This window comes from Pantherophis guttatus, chromosome 7, assembly GCF_059756535.1.
Source record: "Pantherophis guttatus breed Tessera chromosome 7, ASM5975653v1, whole genome shotgun sequence".
NCBI classification, from domain to species: domain Eukaryota; kingdom Metazoa; phylum Chordata; class Lepidosauria; order Squamata; family Colubridae; genus Pantherophis; species Pantherophis guttatus.
In genome coordinates, this window is record NC_142069.1 from 89,394,821 (window position 1) to 89,422,108 (window position 27,288).

The window sequence follows — 27,288 nt, forward strand, 5'->3', positions numbered from 1 at the left end:
TGGGAAGGAGAGAAGGAAGGAAAGAGGAAAGGAAGGAGAGAAGGATGGAGGGAGGGTGGGAAGGAGAGAAGGAAGGAAAGAGGAAAGGAAGGAGAGAAGGATGGTGGGAGGGAGGGAAGGAGAGAAGGAAGGAAGGTGGGAAGGAGAGAAGGAAGGAAAGGAAAGGAAGGAGAGAAGGATGGAGGGAGGGTGGGAAGGAGAGAAGGAAGGAAAGAGGAAAGGAAAGAGAGAAGGATGGAGGGAGGGTGGGAAGGAAGGAAGGAAAGATAGAGCGAAGGAGAGAAGGAAGGAGATAGGGTGGGAAGGAGAAAAGGAAGGAAAGGAAAGGAAGGAGAGAAGGATGGAGGGAGGGTGGGAAGGAGAGAAGGAAGGAAAGGAAAAGAAGGAGAGAAGGATGGAGGGAGGGTGGGAAGGAGAGAAGGAAGGAAAGAGGAAAGGAAGGAGAGAAGGAAGGAGAGAGGGTGGGAGGGAGGGAAGGAAGGAAAGATAGAGGGAAGGAGAGAAGGAAGGAGAGAGGGTGGGAAGGAGAGAAGGAAGGAAAGGAAAAGAAGGAGAGAAGGATGGAGGGACGGTGGGAAGGAGAGAAGGAAGGAAGGAGGAAAGGAAGGAGAGAAGGATGGTGGGAGGGAGGGAAGGAAGGAAGGAAAGATAGAGGGAAGGAGAGAGTGGGAAGGAGAGAGGAAAGGAAGGAGAGAAGGATGGAGGGAGGGAGGGAAAAATAAAAGAACAGAAGGAAGGAAGGAGAGAAGGATGGTGGGAGGGAGGGAGGGAGGAGAGAAGGTTGGTTGGAGGGATGGAGAGATGAAGACGGTAAGGCAGGGAGGGATTGATAGATAGAGGGAAGGAAAGAAGAATGCTTGGAGGGAGGGAGAAAAAGAAGGAAGGAGGGGATGGTTGCAGAGACAGAGGGATGGAGGAATGAAGGGAGGGAGGGAGGGATTGATGGAGGGAAGGAGAGAAGAATGGTTGGAGGGAGGGAGAGAAAGAGAGAAAGAAGGAAGGAGAAGGTGGTGGAGGGATGGAGGGATGAAGGGAGTGAGGGAGGGATTGCTAGATGGAGGAAAGGAGAGAAGAATGGGTGGAGGAAGGGAGGGAAGGAGAGAAGGAGAGAAAGAAGGAATGAGGATGGTTGGAGAGATAGAGGGATGGTAGCAGTGAAGGATGGGTGGAGGAATGGTTTGATAGATGGAGGGAAGGAGAGAAGGAAAGAAGAATGTTTGGAGGGATGGAGGGGAGGATAGAGACAGTGAGGGATAGATGGATAGATTGATGGAGGGAAGAAGGGAAGAAGAGATGGAAAGGAGGATCATTGAAAGGATGGATGGATGGATGAAAAGGGGGAGGAATGGACAGAGAGATAAAACCCAAGAAAGGAGCCCGGCCAGCCACAAAAAGCCAAGAACCAAAGAGCGAAGTTGCTTTACTCTTCCCGTATAAATTTGCGATATGAGTTCTCATCCACCTATCGCATCGGAGCGCCAGGTGGCTTTCCAAGGTCCCCCATTTGTTTGATCCCTCTCCCCCCCCCACCCCCATATCAGGGCTAAGCAACTGGAAGCGAGATTTGCTGGGCTTAATCCAGCATCTGCATCCCCCTCCCCAGAGCTTCTGGGCTGCAGGAAGCTGTAGTTTGTCCAATGAGCCACAATGGTTAAGTTTGCCCTTGGTAGTCCCATGAAACGTGTCTTTCTTTCTTTCTTTCTTTCTTTCTTTCTTTCTTTCTTTCTTTCTTTCTTTCTTTCTTTCTTTCTTTTTCTCTCTTTCTTTCTTTTCTTCCATTCTGTCTTTCTGTCTGTCTGTCTGTCTTTCTCCTTCCTTCCTATCATCTATCTATCTGCCTTTCTTTTTTCTTTTCTTTCTTTCTTTCTTCCTTCTTTCCTCCTATCTACCTACCTACCTACCTTTCTTCCTTCCTTCCCATCATCTATCTATCTATCTATCTATCTATCTATCTATCTATCTATCATCTGCCTTTCTTTTTCTTTTTTCTTTTCTTTTTTTCTTTCTTTCTTCCTTCTTTCCTCCTATCTATCTACCGATCTTCCTTCCTTCCTATCATCCATCGATCAATCAATCCATCCATCTATTTATCATCTGCCTTTCTTTTTCTTTTTTCTTTTCTTTTTTCTTTCTTCCTTCCTTCTTTCCTCCTATCTATCTACCTATCTTCCTTCCTTCCTTCCTATCATCCATCGATCCATCCATCCATTTATCATCTGCCTTTCTTTTTCTTTTTTCTTTTCTTTCTTCCTTCCTTCCTTCTTTCCTCCTATCTATCTTCCTATCTTCCTTCCTTCCTTTCTATCATCCATCGATCCATCCATCCATCCATCCATCCATCTATTTATCATCTGCCTTTCTTTTTCTTTTTTCTTTTCTTCCTTCCTTCCTTCCTCCTATCTATCTATCTACCTACCTACCTTCCTTCCTTCCTTCCTTCCTTCCTTCCTTCCTTCCTCCTATCTATCTATCTATCTATCTATCTATCTACCTACCTACCTACCTACCTACCTACCTTTATTTATCTTTCTTCCTTCCTTCCTTCCTTCCTTCCTTTCTTTCTTTCTTTCTTTCTTTCTTTCTTTCTTTCTTTCTTTCTTTCTTTCTTTCTTTCTTTCTTTCTTTCTTTCTTCTGAACAAATGACACTTCCACAACCTCTTCAGGTGTGACTTTATCATCTCAATGCCATCGTGTTTAATTCCAGGTAGGGGGTCATCTAGTTACAATTACACAGTTGTGAGGAATGCATGTTGATGTTAGCTAGTTTGAGTAATGACACAGCTGCAAGAAAACCACCAAGCTGAGGGAACACCAAGGACCCTTCCTTTCAACCCTGAGCTACAAATATTCTCCTTTACTGGAATGAACCTGTTTTGAACATCCTTCTTTTGGCTGACATGAGTCACATTTGTGGATGGTCTCATATTATAAGGACGGGTGCTGGGTTCAATTCCTCCGAGATTGGACTGCTTTTAATATTTTACTCTCCTGATTGTGTCGCAAGTCAAAAGCAGAAATTTTAAAACTATTGTTTTCATTAAAAGCCACAATCCATATAATTATTTACGAACTCCGCAGCTGCTGTTAAAAACAAACGTTCAAGTCTGAAAGAGTTTAGTGGAAGGACAAAATTGCAATACATTAAAAATCAGTAGGTGTCACTGCGTAGCGAAAAGAAGATATATTACGTGAATACAAGATTTGCTTATCTTAGCAGAACAAATCTTAACACTTTTTTGGGCTAGTAGTAAAATGACTTATTATATATAAAAAAATATGTTTATTCATGCTGGGATTCTAGGATTTACAGCGTGCCAGGAAAAAAATTAAGCGTTCAAACGATTCTGGGGACTTTCACTAATAAAAATACCCCTGTAGATACTTAGTATTGAAAAAAAAAATCAATAAGTAAAGATAAAGGTTCCCCTCGCACACATGTGCTAGTCGTTCCTGACTCTAGGGGGCAGTGCTCATCTCCATTTCAAAGCCAAAGAGCCAGCACTGTCCGAAGACATCTCCGTGATTATGTGGCCGGCGTGACTAAACAGGCTATAATTTTAAACGTGCCTGCATTTTAATTTTTTTTAAGTGTTTTCAAATTTTACAGCGTAGAATTATTATCGAGGTATTTTATTAGCGATATTATTTTATCAAATCAGTTAACCAACTTTTCAAGGGATTCAGCCTTATGTATTGCATGTACTTAAAAGTAACTTAGTATGAAGTAGCATAGGGGCATGATGGCTCAGCGGTTAAAGGCGCTGAGTTTACTAGCTGGAACGCTGACAGTCCGGGTTCGAGACCCGGGCACTGCATGATGGGTTGAGCTCCCGTTCCTTGCTCCAGCTCCTGCCCATCTAGCAGTTCGAAAGCAGGCAAATGCAAGTAGATAAATAGGTACCACTTCATGGGAAGTTAACAGCATTCCATGTGCCTTTGATGTATAGCCATGCTGGCCACATGACCGCAGAAATTGTCTTTGGACGACGCAAACCCGCTCGGCTAAGAAATGGAGATGAGCATAACCCCCATAGAGGCGGACACAACTGGACAAGGATAACTTTTATCTTTATAAAGTAGCATAATGACTTACTAAATGGAACATAACTTCTTCAAAAGAAAAAAAAAATGCAAGAAAGTCCAGTTACATCCTGAAAAAGTATATTTGGGATAACCATGACCTGGATGACTCTACAAATGGAACAAACCCTGTTTCTCCGAAAATAAGACCTCTCCTGATAATAAGCCCAATTGGGCTTTTGAGCGCATGTGCTAAAATAAGCCCCCCTGAAAATAAGCCCTCCCCAAAAATATTTAAACACATGTGCAGCCGGTCCCCGCCATTTCCTCTGGTTTCCTCCACGTGCCCCAAAATAATAAGACCTTCCCAGGGGTGAAATGTAAAATTTGTTACGTTTCTGTGGGTGTGGCTTGGTGGGGGGGGTAATGTGCCTGGGGGGCGTGGCCAACTTTAAAAAAAAAAACTTTTCAAAGCATTTTTTCTAATGCTTTGAAAAAGCCTCTGCCGATCAGGCAACTCAGCTGGGATCGTCAGAGACTTTTCAAAGCATTTTTTTACCACCTCTTCAGCCAAGAAGAAAAAATGCTTTGAAAAGCCTCTGATGATCCCAGCTGAGCTGCGCGATCATCAGAGGCTTTTTTTTTAACTTTTAAAAGCATTTTTTCGTTGGAAGAGGTGGTAGAAAAAATGCTTTTAAAAGTAAAAAAAAAAAGCCTCTGATGATCGTGCAGCTCAGCTGGGCATTGTGGGGGGTGGGGGTGGCGCAGGGATTTTTGCTACCGGTTCTCCGAACCACCCGCCTCCATCACTACCGGATCGGGTGATCCAGTCCAAACCAGGAGCATTTCACCCCTGGACCTTCCCGAAAATAAGGCCAAGCGCTTATTTCGTGGTTCAAAAAAATATAAGACAGGGTCTTAATTTTGGGGAAACATGGTTATAAGTATTTCAGTTCCTGTTGTATCGTTGTATGCCAATAAACTTACCTTTTGCATTTTATTTACTCTCCTTTGAAAGACGCCTTTCGCTTCATTTTTATTGGGATCGATTATTTATGTTTTTTAAATTGTGGAACTGTGTATTGTGTACAACAAAGGCCATTCATTCATTCATTCATTCTTTCATTCATTCATTGAAAGTGTGACGACTTGGCAGAGAAAGCAGTATCCAGAAATTCGACATACCAGCTGTGACACCCACTCCTTCCCCAATTGTACATGTGTGAATGCAGTTATTCCACATTCAAAAGGGGCTCCGTTTGAAGCCCGGAGTTGCAAACACCACCACCCCAATCCTGGATCGGTCGAAAAAAGAGTTAAAGACTTAAATCTCCCTTTCCATTGAATGCATGCAGACTTTTCAACTCTGTCAAGTGCATAATTTCCACTGCTGTTTCTTTCAAAAGGTGGAGGGGAAGGGGTAGTGAGGAGAACCCTGACTTCTCTTTGCTGGGCTGACAAATTTCCACTAATGCTGATTTCTACAGTCATCTCAGCCAATTATCTCACAGCAGCCTCGGCTGGACGTTTAATTGCAAAGTTGCATGCAGCGAGCCCAGCCGTTCTCTCAATTATGGTGCAGACTTGACGCTTCTCAAAAGAGCAGCGTGGGACGAATTAGATGTGCATCGTAACTGGGCTACTATTCTGGTCGGTGTGGAAAACCTAGGATTGATTTGAAGAAGTGAGCATCCGACAATCTGTTCAACATGTGCAACTATGCTACTGAGGGACCCAACGCCTGAAAGGGTGACTGAATGCGGAGCGATGTCTAATTAATTAATTCTTTGTAGATACAAAGCAACAGTTTGGGGTTGCAACATTTAAACGATAAACGTTAAATCAACCACGTTGGTCTGTCTAAGGATTTTAAAGTTAAGGCAACTGTGTTTTTGCCTAACGGTTCTAGACGTGGAAAATCTTTCTCATTAAAAAAACTGGGATTTAGTCCCTGCAGGATTGGATGGATGGATGGATGGATGGATGGATAGATGAGAGACAGACAGAGAGAGAGAGAGAGAGAGAGAGAGAGGGAGAGGGAGAGAGAGATATGGATAGATGGATGATGAATAGATGAATAGATGATAGACAGACAGACAGACAGACAGATGATTAGATAGGATAGATAGATGATAGATAGATAGATGATAAATAGATAGAGATAGATAGATAGAGATAGAGATAGTTATAGAGATAGATAGATAGATTGATTGATTGATAAATAGACAGACAGACAGACAGACAGATAGATAGATAGATAGATAGATAGATATAGATAGATAGATAGACAGATATAGATAGATAGATAGATTGATAAATAGACAGACAGATAGACAGACAGACAGACAGACAGACAGACAGATAGATAGATAGATAGAGTTATAGAGATAAGTGATAGATAAGCTAGATGATAGATAAGATAGATTGATAGATGATAGATGATAGAGACAGAGACAGTTAAAAAGCTAGATGGATGATAGATAGATAGATAGATAGAGATATAGTTGCAGATAGATAGATAGATAGATACAGATAGATGATGAAAGAAAGAAAGAAAGAAAAAGAGAAAAAGAAAAGGGAAGGGAGGGAGGGAGGGAGGGAGGGAAGGAGGGAAGGAGGGAGGGAGGGAGGGAGGGAGGAAGGAAGGAAGGAAGGAAGGAAGAGAGAGATGATAGATATATTAAAATTTGGCAAAATCTGTTGCATGTTTTTGAGACTGATATCCGTTCTTAGACCAGAGATGCTATTATGATTTTTCAGCTTTCCAAATAGTTGTAATACGGGACAATTACAGTGGATGAAGAAGATGCCTAACAGCTGAAGAAGAAGTCTTTGCATGCCTCCTTGTGTTCAGAAACTGAAGTCTGGAGGCTCTTGCTTTTCCATCAATGCAGGGAAGTTCAGCCCTCTTTAAATGTTCTCAAGAGGAGACGGAGACTTGTGTTTTCCTTTCGTTGGTGTCCTGCATGGACAATCTGGAGATACAGGGTAGTCCTCGACTTACGACCACCGTTGAGCCCAAAGTTTTTCTGTTTTGTCCCATGTTGTCACCTTTCTTGCTCTGGTGGTTAAGGTCACAAAAGGGGATCACATGACCCCAGGGACACTCTAAAAGATAAAGGTAAAGGTTCCCCTCGCACCTATGTGCTAGTCGTTCCTGACTCTAGGGGGCGGTGCTCATCTCCGTTTCAAAGCCGAAGAGCCAGCGCTGTCCGAAGACGTCTCCGTGGTCATGTGTCTGGCATGACTCAACGCCAAAGGCGCATGCAACGCTGTTCCCTTCCCACCAAAGGTGGTCCCTATTTTTCTACTTGCATTTATTTTTACGTGCTTTCGAACTGCTAGGTTGGCAGAAGCTGGGACAAGTCACGGGAGCTCACCCCGTTATGCGGCACTAGGGATTCGAACCGCCGAACTGCTGACCTTTCGATCGACAAGTTCAGCGTCTTAGCCACTGAGCCACTGTGTCCCCTGTATGTATGTGTATGTGTGTGTGTATGTATTCTATAGGATTAAATTGTTATCTTCATACTGAATAAAGAATTGAGACATTCAGGCATCTAAAACGTGGAACTTCTTATTCCTTTACTATGCATTAGTAAAGCATAGGGTGACATGTTTTTTGGGGGGTGGGGAGGAGAGGTGAGCAATTTTGGGTAAATTCATTTCTCCTGTGTTAAAAACAAAACAAAACCCTCCATCATCATTTATGCTTGCAGCAGCTCAGAGCTAAGGCATTTGTGAATGTTACTTAACAATATACAGTTGTATGAATATTAAATTGTTCAAGAAATGTTTTAAAGTGACAAGTGTCCTGCTTTCATTTTTTGTTTTTTAACTTAAATTTCCTTCGTGGGGTCTTTTACAGATGCAAATTCCCTGGTGTAAACTCTTTTTTTAATTTTTTCTTTTTTAATATAGCTAAAACTGATTGCCCATCATTTTAAGCAGGGAAGGGTCCTTGATGCTCTCTGAGCTTGGTGGATTTTTTTGCAGACGTTTCGTTACCCAACTCGGTAACATCATCAGTGCTAGAGGGGAGTGGAGCTGGAGGAGGAGGAGGTAGAGGAGGAGGAGTGGGGGAAGGGATATGTTGGGTTCTCGGTGCTCTCTGAGCTTTGTGGTCTTCCTGCAGGCATTTCATTACTCAAACTAGATAGCATCATCCGTGCTAGAGGTGAGGAGGGTTGGAGGAGGAAGAGGAGAAGGGGAAGAAGGAGAAGGAGAAGGAGAAGGAGAAGGAGAAGGAGAAGAAGAAGAAGAAGAAGAAGAAGAAGAAGAAGAAGAAGAAGAAGAAGAAAGAAGAAGATGAAGAAGATTATGATGATGAAGAAGATGAAGGAGGAGAAGAAGATGATGAAGATGATGATGAAGATGATGAAGATGAAGAAAGAAGAAGATGATGATGATGAAGAAGAAGAAGAAGAAGAAAGAAGAAGATGAAAACGATTATGATGATGAAGAAGATGAAAAAGAAGAAGGAGAAAGATGAAGATGATGATGGTGATGATGATGAAGAAGAAGGAGGAGGAGGAGGAAGAGGAGGAGCAGCAGGGGGGAACTGTGGGGTCCTCGGTGCCCTCTGAGCTTGGTGGTTTTCTTGCAGATGTTTCGTTATCCAGCTAGGTAACTTCATCCGTGCTGTAGCATTTGATAACTAAACATTTCCAAGAAAACCACTAAGCTCAGGGATCACCAAGGAAACTACAGTTCAATGCTGAAATACAAGTTTTCTTATATCAATTAATACACCATTTTTTTGTTGTTATTCATTGTTTCTTCCAATGCCTGTCCCTAGTTAACATAAAGAAAGTCCATTTTTACCTGCCGTGAAACTTCTGAATACAGGCAAACTGCAAGAGGTAACCCTTAGGCTACAATTATTCCCAAATTCAGAAAAAAACAGCAAACGATACCACACAAATCATGATCGTGCGATATCTGAAGCAATCCACAACCAACCAATTCCTTTCACAACCAGGACTATAAATAGGACAACCGAGGCTGGCATTAAAACATAAAAAAAGGATTAAAATCAAGGCCTATTCATAGAAAAGCTCAGAAACCATTAAAGCGGGGCGTGTATTCTCTTTATCTCCGAATAATTAGCTGTATTCTCTTTACGACACGCAGGAAAATGTTAATTGTTTTCCCGGCAGGATGCTCAAAATACACGTTTCTTGTTCTCCGTCTCCTTCCATCCCCGCTTTAATTTCCTTCTTCGGAAATGCTAACTTTCCTTCTTTACGTTGGCAAACTCAGTGGTTTCTTCTAAAAGACAAAATCCAGACCGTTGCATGGTGGGATTCAGCCGGTTCGGCCCAGTTCAGGCATACTGGTAGCTAAATTGTTGTGTGGCCCCACCCCGCCCCTTCCAGGAGTCCCCACGTGCTCCATTTTGGCTCCCAGGTAAGTGCAGGGGGGCCTAATAGGCCCAAAATGGGGAGCAAGGGGATGCACTGTGCCCCCCCCCACCGTGGCCTGTTTTTACTCCCAGGAGGCTGCAGGGAGGCCTAGTAGGCCCAAAACAGGGCACAGGGAGGCAGTGCGTTCCCCATGGCCCATTTTTGCTCCCGGGGTGTGTGTGCAAAAGGCCGAGTGCTGCCTGACACACCCCCTGGCCACGCCCACCATGGCCACGCCCACCCAGCCGGTCATTAGGGCAGAGAACCGGTTGTTCAATTATTTGAATCCCACCACAGGTTGCGTGTTATCAGTGAATCTTGCGGTCCTTCTTCAAATTCTTCAAACTCCTCTGCCCGAGATGTGGAATTCTGCTTTCCTGGTGAGAATCTCCACAGATTTCTAATTTTTTTTTGTTTTTTAATCCTGGTTCGGTTTCTTTAATGCTTTTAATGCTTCGCAGAAAAAAAATCAGGCTGTAAAATTTGATTTTAGCAGTTTTGGCAGAGCTTCTTCTGGACCAGAAGCCAATTCTTACTGTAAGCGGAGAACTTCTCCGTGTGAATGAATTCCCGACGGCACGGAAGGAACTATCTGTCTACAATTTCTGATTATCCTTATCGCAACAGCTCCTGCGTGATCTCAACCTCCCCTTTTTTAAAAAACACGACGATAATAATAATAATAAAATAAATGCTGCTGTTCTGGCATCTTAGATTGCTCTGTTTGGGATATAGGCGCCTGTGGGAAGGATTCCCACAGTTGACGTCTGATCGGGAAGTACAATCAATGTCAAAAGCTTTTGAAGAAGTCAGAAAATGAGTATACCAGATTTTTTTTTTTTTACTTCAAAGTTCTCGGTGTACAGAGTTGGGAATCCCTCAATACAGTTATGGCCACAATGGATTGCCGACATTTCTGTTGCTAAGCGAGACTTCTGTTCAGTGAGTTTTGCCTCAGTTGTTAAGTGAATCGCTGCAGTTGTTTAAGTTAGTTACAGGTTGTTAAGTGAATCTGGCTTCCCCCATTGACTTTGCTTATTGGAAGGTCACAAAAGGGGGTTATGTGACTCTGGGACACTGCAACCATCATGTTGTGTCCTGTCAGCCGCGGGTCCCTCCAGCAGCCGAATCAGAGGAGGAGGAGGAGGAGGAAGCATGTTAGTCAAGATCAGCATCAAGGCAATCTGGGAGCTCCAAGGGGGAAGAAGGAATGGAGCTGGCAGAGAGAGAGAGAGAGAGGCAGAACTTGGGCCGTCCATCAGCCCTCAGATTGTTCTGTTCCCCTTCCCCACACAGGCAAACATACAACCAGGCATGCCTGCCAAGATTTTATTAAGCAATCAGACTAGAAACCCTTGCAGGTAAGAGTTTTGGCAGTAAACTGTGAAATGCCTGCCAAGTCAGTTTTCACTCACAGTCAGCAAGAGAGAGTTTATCCTCAGTCCAGTTCAGTAGCAAAAAGTAATCCACGAAGCAAGAGTTAGCCAAGGTCCAATCCAAAATATGTACAAGCCAGATTTCAAGTAACATGCTGTGACTCTCAGGTTTTTAACTTTGACCTTCACAAAGCCTGAAGAGCAATCACACCCACTTTTATTCCTTGTGGTGTGTGGCTCAGTGACTCAGCTCAATCTCTGGCCCTCCCACGCCTCTTTCGTTGCTGCGCATGCTTCTTCCTCCAACGCTGCCTGGGATCAAGCCAGGATTCATCATCCTCGCTCCCTATCTGTTGTTGTTCCGATATGCTTTCCTCCTGGCATATCCCAGGCTGTTCCTCTTGGCCTTCGGATGGAACCTGAGGCATTGCCAGAGAGGAAGATCCTGGAGAGGGAGGCCTTATCAGTTCCTCCCCATCACCTTCTGAGTTCTCTTCCTCTGTTAGGACAGGCTCGGGAGTTGGGGTCACAACACAGATGGAGAGTTAACAACCCCCAGGTCTGGAGATGGCTGATGAGGAAGAGGAGGAACAGCTGGGTCCAGTGCCTGATGCGCGGATGCGCAGAAGGCAGAGGAGAGGAGAGCAGTGGAAATCTATGGGCCGGTGCTAAAGTTGTTGTTGTTGTGTTAGATGCACTGAGGCATGTGTGGGTTGAAAGAATTAGATGGTGTCATCACTGGTGCCCAGAACACGCCTGGTTGAGGGGTGGGGCACTCCTTTCATGTCCCTGTTAATGTGCCCACTGAAATGGTACCTATTTCTCTACTTGCTTTCAAATGGCTAGGTGGGCAGGAGTTGGAGTGAACGATGGGTCCCATTGCACGGCAGCACTCGGGTGTGAAACAAGGCTTGCTGATTGTGAGTCCAGCATTTTAACCACATGAGCCACAACACTCCAATCCTACAATTGGAAAGAAGCCATCAATTCCAATCTCCTGTTAGGTGGAGAATCCAAAGTCAAGCTTCCCCACTGATGTGGTTGAAGTCTTTGCTAGAATATCCCAGTCGGAGGAAGCCAACATCAGCCTGGGTGATTGGTTCCGTTGCCAAACCACTCTTGCTATTGAGATGTTTTGTCTAGTATTCGGTTGGAATCCCCTTTCCTGAAATTTAAATCTATTATTCTGGGTCCTGCATTCTGGAATTAGGAAAACCAGCATTAAATTTATTCTGTGTGATGCTCGTTAAGATATTTCAGGAATGCTGTTACACCCCATCTTCTGATTTTTCAAGGTTAAACATGTGCAGGTCCTTCGTTCTCTGGATGAAAGGACTTACTTCCTAGACCTGGAGGTTTTGGGTGGTCTCCATTAAGAACTAATCAGATTTAACTCGGCTGCTTACCCTCTCCAAGATCAACACAAATAGACTAGCTGCTGGCTGAAAGGATATTTATGATATGGCAGAGCATACAGATGTTATCTATTTTCTGTCATACTCATACTTTAGCAGAAGAGAAGCCAGGCGTGCTGACTTGAACTCTTGAAGGAAAGGCAGGAGAAAAACAGCAGCAGCAGCAGCAGCAGCAGCAGGAGGAGGAGGAGGAGGAGGAGGAGGAGGAGGAGGAGGAGGGAGGAGGATGAAGAAGAAGAAGAAAAGAAGAAGAAGAAAAGAAGGAGAGGAGGAGAGGAGAAAGAAGAAGGAGAAGGAGAAGGGAGGAGGAGGAGAGAGGAGGATGAAGCAGAAGAAAAGAAGAAGAAAAGAAGAAGAAAAGAAGAGAGGAGGAGGAGGAGGAGGAGGAAGGAGAAGAGAGGAGGAGGAGAGAGGATGACGAAGAAGAAGAGAAGGAGGAAGAGGAGAACGAAGAAGAAGAAAAGAAGAGGAGGAGAGGAGAAAGAAGAAGGAGAAGGGAGGATGAGAAGAGAGGAGGATGAAGAAGAAAAGAAGAAGAAGAAAAGAAGAAGAAAAGGAGAGGAGGAGGAGGAGGAAGGAGAAGGGAGGAGGAGGAGGAGAGAGGATGATGAAGAAGAAGAAGAGAAGGAAGAAGAGGAGAACGAAGAAGAAGAAGAGGAGGAGGAGGAGAAGAAGGGAGAAGAAGGAAGAGGAGGAGGAAAAGAAGGAGGAGGAGACCAACCATCCCTAAGCACCCCCATTTCTCAAATCTGATGCTCTTTTCATACTGAATTTTCCCTTCTCCTTGTGGAGAAAATCAGGTGGAAGGCCTCATGAGCAATTGCCTTCCCTGATAGAAATGGAAGAAGTATGACGTCAAGGATCATCCCATAAAATGTAGCATGAAGATTGTGTCATGGGAGGTGGCAGGAGACAAAGGTTTGAAGTGAACATTGTTATATCATAGGAGCATCTTAAAAAGCAACAAAGGCAATTTCACTCTACCCTTAGTATCCCACCCACTCATTGGAGGCAGCACCGTCGAAATCAAGGGAATTCGCTTCTAGGAAAGTTGTTGTAAATGCATGATGAACAGTCTACTTCAATCTTGGGGTCAAAAGTAAGCGATCATCTTCTTCTCCAGTTCTGCCTGACCACCCACTTAGACTTGCTCTCCTCCACTTCTAAATTTCAAATTAAGTATATGGAGAAAAATTAAAACAAAACCAAAAAAAAAATCTTCTTGATCTTTATCGTCTTTTTCAACATTCCATATTGGTGAATGTATTGTGTCCGAGACCGCTTTGTACAATTTTGTGAAGCTATGCAAAGATTGCAACCAATCTTACAGCAACAAATGAAAATTCATTCATAATTCTTTGACCGGGTTCCAGAAGATCTTGGAATCTCATCCCTTTTCCTTCCCATGTTACTCGTCATGGGGAAATGACCATGAAAAATAACAAAAAGTAATATGAAATTCCAAACAGTTTCCTTCTTAAGATGGGTAGGTGCAGCTTCTCAGGAGAATCAGAGGCCAAAGAAGAGGGAAAGGAACATTAGAAGGCAAACTGGATAAATCAGGATTATGGTGGGCCACGTTCTGTTAATGTCCCAGAAGCGAAGGGAAAATATGAAATAATAATAATAATAAAAAAAAAACATACTTTGTTTTTCAGACTTTGGTGTTGAGGCTTTGGAAAAGGTGCAAAGAAGAGCAACTAAGATGATTAAGCCAGTGGTGAAATCCAATTTTTTTTACTACCGGTTTTGTGGGTGTGGCTTTGTGGGTGTGGTGTGGCTTTTGGGGCGTGGCTTTGTGGGCGTGGCAGGGGAAGGATACTGCAAAATCCGCATTCCCTCTCCACTCCTGGGGAAAGGATATTGCAAAATCCCCATTCCCTCCCCACTCCTGGGGAAAGGAGACTGCAAAATCCCCATTCCCTCTCCACTCCTGGAGGAAGGATATTGCAAAATCCCCATTCCCTCCCCACTCCTGGGGGAAGGATATTGCAAAATCCCCATTCCCTCCCCATTCCTGGGGGAAGGATATTGCAAAATCCCCATTCCCTCTCCACTCCTGGGGGAAGGATACTGCAAAATCCCCATTCCCTCCCCACTTCTGGGGGAAGGATACTGCAAAATCCCCATCCCCTCCCCACTCTGGGGCCAGCCAGAGGTGGCATTTGCCAGTTCTCCGAAATACTCAAAATTTCCACTACTGGTTCTCCAGAACCTGTCAGAACCTGCTGGATTTCACCCCTGGATTAAGGGCCTGGAGACAATAACATATGAACAATGATTGCAGGAATTGGGTTTGGCCAATCCAGAGAAAAGAAGGAACAGAGGGGACATGATAGCCGTATTCCAGTATTTGAGGGGCTACCACAAAAAACAGGGGGTCAACCTATTCTCCAAAGGACCAGAAGGCAAGACAAGATGTAATGGATGGGAACTAACCAAGGAGAGAAGCAACCTGGGATTAAGGAGAAACTTCCTAACAATGAGGACAATTAACCAGTAGAACGACTTGCCTTCAGAAGTTGTGGGTGCTTCATCACTGGATATTTTTTAAGAAGAGACTGGACAGCCAGTTGTCTGAAATGGTATAGGGTCTCCTGTTTGAGCAGGGGGCTGAACTAAAAGACCTCCAAGGTCCTTCCAGCTCTAGTTTGATTGATTGATACTAGCAATCTGTATTTGATCAGAAAATAGAGTAGAGTAGAGTAGAGTAGAGTAGAGTAGAGTAGAGTAGAATAGAATAGAATAGAATAGAATAGAATAGAATAGAATAGAATAGAATAGAATAATAGGGTAGGGTAGGGTAGGGTAGGGTAGAGTAGAATGGAGTGGAGTGGAGTGGAGTGGAGTAGAGTAGAGTAGAGTAGAGTAGAGTAGAGTAGAGTAGAATAGAATAGAATAGAATAGAATAGAATAGAATAGAATAGAATAGAATAGAATAGAATAGAATAATAGGGTAGGGTAGGGTAGGGTAGGGTAGAGTAGAGTAGGGTAGACGAGAAGAGTAGAGTAGAGTGGAGTAGAGTGGAGAAGAGAAGAGAAGAGAAGAGAAGAGAAGAGAAGAGAAGAGAAGAGAAGAGAAGAGAAGAGAAGAGAAGAGAAGAGAAGAAAAGAAAAGAAAAGAAAATTCTTTATTGGCCAAGTTGATTGGACACACAAGGAAACTGTCTCCGGTGCAGAAGCTCGCAGTGTACACATATACAACAACAAAGTCAGTGGTGGGATTCAGCCAGTTCACACCCCTTCAGGAGTGTTAACTTTCTGAGCAGTTTGGCAAACTGGTTTGTTGGAAAAAATCATTAGGGCAGAGAACCGGTTGTTAAATTACTTGAATCCCACCACTGAACAAAGTGATAGGTCATAGATCATAAATCATAGTTAACAATAATTATTCATAAGATACAAACAACAAGTAATAAATCATAAGATACCAATAGGAGAAGATAGTAGGAATGATGAAAAGATAAGAAAGATAATAATATCCATATAGCCTCCTACACAGGTAAATTTCTTAGACCTAATAACTAGCGGTCTAATTATTAAAATATGGAAAGTATCTTGCTTTAGCTACAGCATTCGGAGTGTTAGGAAGAATAACAGATTAAGGAAATTTTTTAAAGAACTTAATATTTCAGCTGTGTGAACTGCTGCCAAAAAACAACAACAACAACAACAACCGTCCACTTGCTGGACATGTGTTACATCTTACAAAATTCTTGGGTTAATTCCGTGTTTCCTGTCTGGAACTCAAATTTCCAAAGAACATCAATTCAATCTGTGATTTTTTCGTTTCCCCCCCACCCCTGTGTTATAATAAAGATGATGTAAGACACTTGAGAGCTATCCATTGTCTTTATTCTAATCGATAGGGTGGAAGAGTAACTCAGATGTGCAAGTTGGATTTTTCTTTTTTTTAATTTGATTTATATGCCGCCCTTTTCCAGAGACTCAGGGTGGCTTACAATGCGTTAAGCAATAGCCTTCATCCTTTTGTATATTTATACAAAGTCAGCTTATTGCCCCCACAAACTGGGTCCTCAGGATTTGCCTGTCAATCAGGAATAATTGCGAAATATTCACGCGGGTATCTACAATCCAGTGGTGGGTTGCTACCGGTTCAGCCCGGTTCTTACGAACTGGTAGTGATGGCAGTGGGAGGCTCCGCCCACCCTCCTGGACGTCATCAAATACAATCTGCCCACGTGCACAAGTGTGGGCGCTCCCGTTGCGAACCGGTAGCAAAGGTAAGTGAAACCCACCCCTACTACAATCCCGTGTTTAACAGATTGACAGAGTTGGAAGGGACTTTCAAACTCCAAGTTTATCTTTTTATCAAATTAACCTCTTGTTCATTGGTAAATGTAGCATCTGGCAAATAGAATTAAGTCTGATACCTATAATATAATTTCTCTGTTGGTTGCATTTTTTTCCCCCTCCACCAAAGTCACCATGTGCTTCCTATAGCATCCATTCAAGGAAATACGGGTAGACCTTTAGATTAGATTCCAGATGAACAGAGTTGGAAGGGACCTTGTAGGTCATCTAGTCCAACCCCCTACCCAAGCAGGAGACCATGTAGCATTTCTTGACAAATGGCAGTTCAATCTTTTCTTGAAAGGGATCTTTCTCATCCCTTTTCTTGAAAGGGATCTTTCTCAAGGGATGAAGCTCCCACAACTTCCAAAGTCAACTTCTGTTCCATTGGTTGATTGTTCTCACTGTCAGAAAGTTCCTCCTCATTTCTAGGTTGAATCTCTTCCTTGATCAATTTCCATCCATTATTTCTTGTCTGGCCTTCAGGTGCCCTGGAAAATAGCTTGACCCCCCTACTCTCTGAGGCAGCCCCTCAAATATTGGAAGACTGCTATCGTGTCTCCCCTGGTTCTTCTCTTCACTAGACTAGCCATGCCCAGTTCCTGCAACCGTTCATCATATGTTTTAGCCTCCAATCCCCTCATCATCCTGGTTGCTCTCCTCTGCATTTTTTCCTAGAGTCTCAACATCTTTTTTATAGTCTTTTTTTTTTATAGTTTGCAGGAGGACAAAATTAAAACAAGCTTCCTTGAGCATATTAAGCGAAAGGAAGATGAAGAGCACAGGACTTTTGAAAGCAGCATCTCAATTCACTTGTTATATTTTCTTTTTCGCCTCCTGAAATGTTTAGTTTTGGAGGCGTCGCTCCAGAATTCACCAGAAATTATGCCTGGAGAGACCAAAAAAAAAAAAAAAAAACCCACCCTAAGACAAACATCAATATTCTCACTGGAGAGAGCAATCCTTAAGAACACCCTGATAATATCTGTAAATATTTTCTCAGTTGTTTAAATAGAGCCATACCCAGGATCGACCCAAAAAACTTTAATCTGGGTTGTTAAAAGGGAAAGAACATTTGCTCGGTTAGCATTTTAAAAAGCCTGCATCATCCGAGAGTGTATAAATCTCCCAACTGGGTGAAAGATCGTATTGCATTTGAAGAAGAATTAAAAAGCAAAATACAGAGAGAAATACACAGGAAACGTGTAGAGCAAAATGCAGAAACGGGTTAGCGCGCTGTTCTGTTGGAAGAGATGTCCATCTGGGTTCAGTTCCAAGTGGAGAGAAAGACACTGGAAACATGGTGGCTGATTGGAAAGATGGTTTTTAATGGTGGAACAGGACCACGTGGTTTTGAGATCCTAGGCAAAAAAAGAGGCAGAGATGCTGAGACAGCCTGGGTTTTATGCCCTCTGTTGGGCTTTTGAATTTGAGCTTGTCTTCTGATTGGTTGTCAGACTCTCAATGGGGTCATGCAGGGGTAACTTTGTAGATTGCCTTTCTGAGTCCCAGGCTTGGTTGACTCTTGCTGGGTGATGATCAGTGGTGGGTTTCAAATTTTTTTACTACCGTTTCTGTGGGTGTGGCATGGTGGGCTTGGTGTGGCTTGGTGGGCGTGGCTTGGTGGGCATGGGATATTGTACAATCTCCATTCCCACCCCACTCCAGGGGAAGGATACTGCAAAATCCCCATTTCCTCCCAATCACCTGGGACTCGGGAGGCAGAGAATAGATGGGGGTGGGGCCAGTCAGAATTTTTACTACTGGTTCTCCGAATTACTCAAAATTTCCGCTACCAGTTCTCCAGAACTGGTCGGAACCTGCTGAAAACCCACCTCTGGTGATGATGTAATGAAATTCCTACTATGCCCTTTAAGAGAGACTGGGCCAATCTATCTACAAGACAAAAGACCTGTTGTGACTCCAACAGTCGAGCCCGTCTTATCGGAGGGAGAAGACTCCGAAAGTGAAGGAGAGGAGTTGGCAAGGCCTCCCTCTCCAGGACCCTCCTCTCTGGCAATGCCTCAGGTGTCTCCCAAAGGAGAAGAGATAGGCCAGGAGCCAGGCATCTCCAAACAGCCGCAATCAGACAGCGACAGAGATAAGTCTTGGCTGGATCCCTGCCAGCGTCGGAAAGACAAGTGCACGCAGCAGAGAAGGAGGCGTGCCAAAGATTAAGCTGAGTCACTGGACCACACCCCACAGGGGATAAAAGGGGGTGTGGTGGCCATTCAGGCTTAGTGATGGACAAAACTGAATAGCTAGCAAGTCATACCGTGTCTCTGGAGCTTCGTTATCTGCCTTCCTTGGATTTATTATGGACTGGACTTGACAATTCTTTGGCTTTTTGAATTTATTTTGGTTTATCTGACGGAGGAGGAACACCTCCCTCTGTGAGTAAAGTTTTTGGCAAGCAGCTACTGGGTTGCTGCCAATTCTGTTATCGAAGGAAATTATTGTCTGCAAGTTTACTTTAACTCCTGGCTGACTGTTTGTGTACATGTGTGAGACGGGGACAGAACAAGACCTTCCGCTTCAGGGTGATAGGATTAAGACATGGCCCTCCAGGACATAATAAGATTAACCCACTAGCAGCAGAGCTCATTACATTGCACAATCTCCTAAGGACATTGCATCAGCCCAAGCTTCAACCAAACTTAGCTCAGACAAACTTGACCCCTACATGGCCCCATGGGAATCTGACCACAGCCCATAGAATACATGTCCTTGCACAAGAACAGGAAGCTCAAGCACAAAGCCCAAGAGAAGGAATAAAATACCCCTCACTCTCAACTCCATGTGGTCAGCTGCCCAGAACCATGTGCTTGGTGGTTCTGCTTCATCATTAAACCTTCTTTCCAATCAGCCTCCATGCTTCCAGTGTCTTCCTCTCAGCCTGGAACTGAGCCAGATGGATATTTCTCCCAACAATTCCATTCAGATGGGAGTAGAAAAAAAATGTTTCACTTAGCAACCTAAATTTTGGACTCAGTGGGGGTTGTAAGTCGAGAACTACCCATCTTACAGGTCTGTCCATTATGCTCCTTCAGACAACGTGGTTAAGGGCTTCCCATCACCCCAAGTCCCCCCCCCAAAGAAGCTCCAGCTATTAAGTTCCAGCTATTAACCGGTACTTATTTCAGATAGTTCAGTCCCTCGTGCCATAAAATCCATTTCTCCTTGATCTTGAACAACTGCCCTGACACAAGAGGTAACAAATGTTTTGCCAAAGCAAAGAAAATTGCAATTTTCTGTCATCGGGGGGAGCCTAGAGCGCTGACGACAGATGCTCCATTAAGTAGACCAGGAAGGTCAAAGCTGCACGGAGATTCTGGTTTCTGTTTCAAATGAAGAGATTTTTTAAAAGACATCTGCTCTTTTATTACTAGAAAAGTAAATGTCTTAAGTGAAGTAGGATCTCTTTTATACAGTAGTGGCCAAACTTGTGGGAACCTTTTGGGAAAAGTGTATTTTCTAAAACTAGCTAATAACACCACTTCTTCTTCTTTGGAGTAGTACCATAAAATTATATATCAACAGAAAGATAATTTAATCAAGAATGTAATGCAATAACTTTTAGGAAGGATTTGCTGTTAGAATAGCAGTTACGGTATAAAGAAGAAAAGTGAAACACATACAAAAAAAATGAGATCTACAAAAATTATTCCCATAGAAAAAACAAGATATGCAAAAATTATCACGTCAGTTAATGCTTAGTTGGGTCACCTTTAGCAGGAATTACAGCCTTACAACTTCTTCCCATGGAGTGAACCAAGTCTTTGAGTTCTGCAGCTGTTCTAATGTGAAACCAAGATTGAACGATGGCTTCTATTAAGTGGGTTTTATTGCTGGGTCGCTTCTGACTAACAAGTTTCTTTCGTCGGCTCCCTAGATTTTCAATTGGGTGAAGGTCTGGGCTATTCCTAGCACCAGCTGCTTGCAATTACTGCAAGTTCAAATCTCACCAGGCTCAAGATTGACTCAGCCTTCCATCCTTCCGAGATAGGTAAAATGAGGACCCGGATTGTGGGGGCAATAAGCTGACTTTGTATAAAAAAGAACACCGCTGGGGGGGGGGGGCGGCAAAAGCCCTACTAAGCAGGTATATACAAAAGTATGAAGGCTATTGCTTAACGCATTGTAAGCCACCCTGAGTCTCCGGAGAAGGGCGGCATATAAATCAAGATAGATAGATAGATAGATAGATAGATAGATAGATAGATAGATAGATAGATAGATAAATAAATAAATAAATAAATAAATAAATAAATAAATAAAACCTCAAAAATACACTTCTCCCAAAAGGTTTCCACAATTTTTGGCCACTACTGTAATTGAAGAGAGACCTTTTATAAAGTGGCTCAGTGGCTAAGACACTGAGCTTGTTGATCAGGAAGTTCAGCAGTTCGGCGGTTCAAATCTCTAGTATAGGTCTCCTGTGTGAGCAGAGGGTTGGACTACATGACCTCCAAGGTCCCTTCCAACTGTTAATGAAGGTTCCAAGTGAAGGAAGATATTGTAAGAGGAAAGCAGTATATTTGATGATGGTGTAGCTCACAAAAGGTTATGACTCTTCGGAACATACCTTAGCTCATTTTCTCCAATCTCTCCCAAGGTATGAATGCTAATCATCTCCTCTCTAAAAATTTCTTTGGATGGGCAAAATCATCCTGCAGAAGTCTTCCAGACGGAGACATCAAGAGCTTTAGACCCCAAAATCAAGGAAACCATCAAAAGGCAAAAAGGAAGTGAAAGTACACATTAAATTGAATCGTTGCCATGGAAGAACCTTGGCGTTTATTCCATCGCAACAGATCAATTGGGGAGTTTTGTTAGAGGACAGGTCGCCCTTGACTTTACAAGAGTTCATTCAGTGACTGCTCGAAGTTACATCATCACCCCCACAAAAAATAGTGACTGTTCCGCTGATTATTAAAGGACCTGGAGACTAAGACATATGAAGAATGGCTGCAGGATTTGAGTTTGGCTAATCTAGAGAAAAGAAGGACTAGTGGGGACATGACAGCAATAGTCCAGTATTTGAGGGGCTGCCACAAAGAAAAGGGGGGTCATATTGTTCTCTAAAGCAACAGAAGACAAGACAAGAAACAATGGATGGAAACTAATCAAGGAGAGAAGCAACCTGGAATTAAGGAGAAACTTCCTAAAAGTAAGGACAATTAACCAATGGGTGCTTCATCACTGGAGGTTTTTAAAAAGAGATTGGACAACTCATCATCATCATCATCATCTGCTTTTAATGACCCCATAATCCCCTGTGGCGTCTGGGCAATTGAATGGAGCTGAATTTTTTATTGGCCGGATGCCTTTCTTGTCACCAATGCGGAGTTTTGTTCCGCCGATATATTCTCATTGTGCCCAGAGAGAGAAATATCTGCCTCTACCTCGGATTGAACTCACGGTCTCCTGATTGTGAGACGAGAGCACCATCTCTAGGCCACCGCACTACTCAAGAGATTGGACAACTATTTGTCTGAAATGGCATAGGATCTCCTGCTTGAGCAGAGGGCTGGAGTAGAAGACCTCCAAGCTCCCTTCCAGCTCGGTTCAGATTCTGATGCCGATTCTGAGATTAATTGTTCTCACTGTCAGGAAGTTTCTTCTTAATTCTAGGTTGCTTCTCTCCTTGGTTACTCTCCTATCCGTTGCTTCTTGTCCTGCCTTCAGGTGCTTTGGAATATAAAGTTCAAATCTCCCTTTAAACAACTCCGGGGCAATTACTACTTAGTAGTACTACTACTACTGCTACTACTTAGCATCAAGTCTGGGAAAAGAAACGTGGAGAAATGCAATCAATCAGCTGTAGCCAGAAGACGAAAGGTGTGCTTCGTAAGGACCACGGACCAAAGACATTCAACCTTTCCTCCGCTAGTGGCCAAGTGATACAAGTGCCTTTCGTCAGCGTGCAACGTGCATTTTTAATATCTCATCCGAATGGCTTTTACGCTCTCCGCCCCCTGCCACGATCAAAGCCTAACCAGAAGACAACTGTTTTCGCAACTGTTGTATAACGCACACAACCAACCACAACCAATTCCACTCAATTCCAAGGCATCCTTGCCAAGAGACACAGAAAGGAGGAATTTCAGCCCGTTAAGCACAGCTGTAAATTGCATTACAAAAACTTTTCGCGCACCCAGCATTCTTGGCATTTTTACACAGCGGTGTGCCTGTAACCCTCACGCTGAGTCAGATGCTAGAAAAGAGACTCCACCGTCCCAATGGAAAGTAAAGACTTCAAACAGCACTATCTATCTATCTATCTATCTATCTATCTATCTATCTATCTATCTATCTATCATCATCTATCTATGTCTATCTCGCTTCTATCATCTATCTATAGCTCTCTAGCTCTCTATATCTCTATTTCTATCTATTTCTATCTGTCTCTCTATCTCTATCTCTCTATCTCTATCTCTCTATATATATCTATATCTATATCTATCTATCTTCTATCATCTCTCTCTCTCTCACTCTCTCTCTCTCTAGCTCTATCTATCTATCTATCTATCTATCATTTCTCTCTTTCTTTCTCTATCATATATATCTCTATCATCTATCTATTCTCTCTCTCTCTCTCTCATCTATCTTATCTATATCTATCTATCTATCTATCTATCTATCTATCTATCTATCTATCTATATCATCTCTCTCTTTCTATCTTTCTCTCTCATCATATCTATCTTATCTTTATCTATCTATCTATCTATCTATCTATCTATCTATCTCTATCTCTCTATCTATATATCATTTCTCTCTTTCTTTCTCTATCGTCTCTCTCTCTCTATTATTCTCTCTCTCTCTCTCTCTCCTCTCTCTCTCTCTCTCTCATCTCTCATTTCTCTCTCTGTCTCTTTACCATCTATCTATCTATCTATCTATCTATCTATCTATCTATCTATCTATCATTCTATCTATCTATCTATCTATCTATCTATCTATCTATCTATCTTATCTATCTATCTATCTATCTTATCTATCTCTATCTATCATCTGTCTGTCTCTCCACAACGCTAAAAAAAAATCTTTGAAGGCTACAGGGAACATGGTGATGTCCTCAAAAGAGGATGGCTCAACATTTTTTCGTTGAGGGCATTTCGTTCCTCTATGCTGTGGTTCCTGCCCTCTGGAATGACATCCACCAAGAGATCTGAATGGCTCCCACCTTGATGATATCTGAAAGCTCTTGAAAACTTGATTTCTCTGACCTTGAATCATGGTGATTGTTAAGTGCCTGTTAGTTATTTGGGGTGTTGTGCTATGTATATATATATATTTTTTCCTGGACATACATGTTTGTTTTCTCTATTTTAGCATCCTTCCATTTCAAGTGCGAACCACCCAGAGAGTGATTTAGACCCAGGCAAATAAATAAATAAACAAACCAGAAAGAACGTGAAACACCTTAAAATCATCTGATTACGCTCATGTTTCCAAGTCTCAAAGTTCTCATCCAATGTTTGGAATATTTACCCCGTACGTTGATTTATTCATTGCCTCTGTGTTGGTCTTTCAAACAGGGCTCTTAACACAATTTTTCCCCAATTGGTTTCATTGGATGATCTGCCCGTAAGAGAGAAAGATGCTTCAACACTACTGAAGATCAGCTTTTAAGAAACGAAGATGGCCTTGAATCAAGCACAAAAGTGGATTAATTTTAAAGGGAAACCGATAAGGTTTTTTTTCAAAGAGCAGCCAACTTGAACTCACAGCAGGCTCACTGCATCGCTCGTGGGGCCTGTTGACTTTTGTTTGTGTTGTTTAGGAAACCGCTGCCAATTCAGAGGTCTGGAGCTTATTATAATTATATCTATGATAAGTACAAAATAAATTGGGTTGACCAAAATGTTAACCAACAGCAAGGAGGAAAAGTGCCTGGATGCTCTCAGACATAACAAGGAAGAACAAGCCATGGCTATCTTGTGGGAGGAAAGGCAGGGATTTGTTTTAAATGTGGCAGTAGAATTGAAATACGGTTGAAGAAAAAGAGAACCCCGGAATTAAGTCTAAGTCAGTATATGGGATTAATTCATAATGAAGACAGAGAGAGAGAGAAAGAGGGAGGGAGGGAGGAAAAGGGAGAGAAAGAGAGAGGGAGGGAGAGAGAAAGGGAGAAGGAGAGAAAAAGGGGGAGAAGGAGAGAGGTGGAGAGGGAGAGAGAGAAAGAGAAACAGGGAAAAAAGAGAAAACAAGAGAGATAAAGGGAGAGGGAGAGAGAAAGAGAGCAGGAGAGAGAAAGGGGGAGAGGGAGAGAGAGAGAGAAAAAAAAGGAAAAAAGAGAAAGGGAGAGAGAAAGAGAGAAAGAGAGAGAAAGGGAAAGGGAGAGGCAGAAAGAAAGAGCAGGAAAGGGGGAAATGGAGAAAGAGGGGGAGAGGGGGAGAGGGAGAAATGAAGAGGGAGAGAGAGAAAGAAGGAAAGAGAGAGAAAGGGAGAGAGAAAGTGGGAGAAAGAGAAAGATGGGAAAAAGAGAGAAAGGGAGAGAAAGAGAGCAGGAGAGAGAAAGGGGGCGATGGAGAAAGAGGTGAGAGAAAGAGAAAGAGGAAAAAAGAGAGAAAGAGAGAGAGAGAGAAAGGGTGAGGGAGAGAGAAAGAGAGCAGGAGAGAGAAAGGGGGAGAGGCAGAGGGAGAGAGAGAAAGAGGGAAAATGAGAGAAAGGGAGAGGGGGAGAAAGAGAGCAAGGGAGAGAAAGAGGGAGATGGGGAAAAAGGGGGAGAAGGGGAGAGGGAGAGAGAGAAAGAAAAAGAGGGAAAAAAGAAAGAGACAAATATAAAGGGAGAGGGAGAGAGAAAGAGAGAGGGAGAGACAGAAAGGGAGAAACGAATTTGAAGTTGTTCAATGGGTCTGTTTGATTTCTTACAGTAATGGAAGGCTTGAGTTTATCTCAATGTCTTAATTCAAGAAATGTTCTTGATGAGTCTTTCCCATTTGACAGCTGTCATTATCTGATCGGTACGATACAGTTATTTTGAACGTCACTAAACTCTTCTGCTGCACAGTCTCTATGTCTTCTCATCTTTTGTCTTTTTTTTAACAGTTAAATTTTTATTCTGGTTTGCGACTGTAATAAAAGATTGGTTGATTGATTGATTGATTGATTTGTTGTGGTCCGCCAGCAGTCTACGGAGCTGGCAGCAGAGTCAGACAGTGAGGAGGCTGGGGAGGACCATGGGCCAGGCCTGGAGTCTGGGGAAGGCCCGGATGAGGGCAGAGATGGGGCCAGGGCCATCTGGGAGTGATGCGCGGACTCCGGAGCCCCCAGAGTCGGACAGCAGAGAGGCAGAGGAACAGAAGGAGCCTGTTCCTAATGCACGCATGCGCAGAGCTTCCAGAAGGCAAGAGCAGCTAAAGCAAAAGGGACGACTCGGGAGTAAGGCCAGGAGATGATTGGCCCCTCCCATAAGGCTTAAAAGAGAAACAGAGGCACTTGGGCCTTTTTGCAGGAAAGCAACGTTGCTAACTCTGTTAGCAACTCAACAAATTTCTCACTTAGCAGCATGAAGTGCATGCTGGGGGTTTGCAGGGGTTTGGTAGAACCTATAGCTAAGATTCTGTGCAGTTTGGAGAACCCCCAAATCCCACTCCTGGCTGGCCCTACCCCGCCCACCCTGCCCCGCCCCTCCCAGGAGTCCCCACGCAGTCCGTTTTGGATGTAGGTAAGTGCAGGGTGCATGTGGAGCAGGGGTGGGTTCTAATTTTTTTTACTACCGGTTCTGTGGGCGTGGCTTATTTTGTGGGTGTGGCTTGGAGGTCATGTGACTAGGTGGGCATGGCTAGCTGGTCAGAGTTATTTCTGGAAGGTCCTCACACTTACGACCAGTCCTCGCGCTTACGACCCGACTCATTTGTTTGCTTTTAACACTGATCAGCTGTAGGGCGGCCCTTTGAAGCCCCCCGGCAAGAGTTTAAACAGTTTTTTCCCCTCTAGTCATCAGCTGGGACTCAGGAGGCAGCAATAGATTGGGGGTGGGACCAAATAAAAGGTAAGAATAACGTGGGGGGGTGGGGGCTGGGAGGGCAGGGGGGAGAACCGGTTCGGTGACGTCATATTGTCACCGCTACTGGCTCGGCCGAACCGGACTGAACCAGGAGGAACCCACCACTGATGTGGAGGCTCAGGGAGGGTGAAAAATGGGCCTACCGGAAGTTCGGGAAGGCTGGAAATGGGCCCATTGGCCTCCAGAGCCTGGGAAAGCCTCCCGGAGGCGCGAGGAAAGCCTCCGGAACCCGGGGAGGGCAAAAATGCCTCCCACCCTGGGACATGTTGCAGGAAGCCAACTAGGCCACGCCCACCATGGCCACGCCCACTCAGCAACTGGGCAGAGAACCCCTTGCTAAAATTTTTGAAGCCCACTCCCTAAATACGTGTAATGCAAATACCGTTTTTTTATTTTTTGTTAGGGAGCATTTCAAAATACAGAGTAAACAAACGTAGCTTGCTACAGTTTTGAGGGCTGGGGATTGCACAAAACCATTTGGGAAATACCAGCGAGCGAGAGTTAATTTCTGCAAACAATAACTTCATAACACCCGCCGTTCCAGAAAACCCACCGAACTGCAGAAGGCTTCCTGTGGGCAGGGACGCATTTCCGCTATGAATTCCAATTCATGTTTGAGGCCCAGGAACTGCTGATTAGAGCTCTGTTTGCGAAGTCTGAATTCAACCCTCTCTCCGGCATGCGACGTAGTCCAAAAAAAAGAGGAAAAAAATCATCTCTATGCAATTATAGCACTTCATG